A 1,394-nucleotide genomic window follows, 5' to 3' on the forward strand; every position below is an offset into this window, starting at 1 on the left:
GAACATTTATGTATTTCTTTAACCTTAACATTTGTATTAACATTGATATTTTTCCAAAAGCCTTGTTCAGCTTTATTCAGCATTATATGTTTGTTCAGGTTTTATGATTTTTACAATAAAGGTCCGTTTCATATGTAATTTTTAATGTGCCAGATCTATGACACAATCAACGGTTTATCTTCTATAATTAGTATCATTATTGGTTAGACTAAGTGATCGAGATTTAAATTTGCTGCAATCAGTTCCTTCATTCATGATTTTCTCAAGGATGTTTTTATGAGAGTTTACTGTTGATGAGAGTTTAGATCTATTTCATTTATCTACTTAAAAATTTTAGCTTTGAGTTTCCTCTTCCTAAATTTTTTTACACACTGCTTATCACAATTTATTTGGAAACTAACAACAGTACTGTTCTAAAAGTTCATTTCATCTTTTTAAATCGCCAGTAGTTCTTTAGACTTTATCACTACCCTTTATTTAAAGTTATTGTTTCAATTCTCTTACTTGTGTAATTCAATTTTTTATTTCAGTTTCAATAGTAGTTTATTTGTTTATTTTGTTTTTTCTTTTCGTAAAGTGTCACAGATGTGATTTCTAACTCGACATTACTCGTATATTGCCAAGACGGCCTACGGTATGCTCTTGATTACTCTTGATCTGACTTAGTACGAGTCTTAATTGAACTGAACGTCTCAATTTCAAAATACCAAGTAATACAGTCATTTGGGTACTGGAGCAGGATTACTGCAAACATCAGTGGAGAGGAACCAGACTTAATAATACAAATTAAAAAGACAAAAGTCACGTTGTACAAATTATAACATATTATTTAATATATGGAAGTTCCGCAATTTGTGAATTAAAACAAAATTTTGAATATCTAATTTTAACGCAACAAAAAAATGCATCAAATAGATCTAGATATATTATAAATAATAGTACTCAAAAATAAATCTATTCTATCAATCAACTACGGAGGACCCGTTTCGTTATGCAGCATAAAAGGTGTTTGCATATTTTTCAATAATGATGGACCATTTTACAAGTCTATTTTTCGAAAGACACAAATGTGCTGGAAGGTTTGGCTACACTTTTGTGTGCACTGAGAATTACAAAGCGTGAAGATCAACTATGTGCAATAGTTAAAGATACGGTACGTTTCTTTGAGGAAAACCATCGTTTATATAAATTTCTCTTGGAATAACAGAATATTTATGAAATGTTTATTATGAAGAGCTTACGTGTATTTTCAGGAAGGAATTGATTTTTTTATACATTATGTTAGACACTAATGCCAGATTTTATTAAAAGCTAGTGTTGTTATCGTGAATATAGCGGAACAGTATTTTTTATCGTGAAATTTAGTTAATATTTCTTTACTACTTGTATGAATT

This window comes from Teleopsis dalmanni, chromosome 2 (assembly GCF_002237135.1).
Source record: "Teleopsis dalmanni isolate 2A chromosome 2, ASM223713v2, whole genome shotgun sequence".
Classification (NCBI taxonomy): domain Eukaryota; kingdom Metazoa; phylum Arthropoda; class Insecta; order Diptera; family Diopsidae; genus Teleopsis; species Teleopsis dalmanni.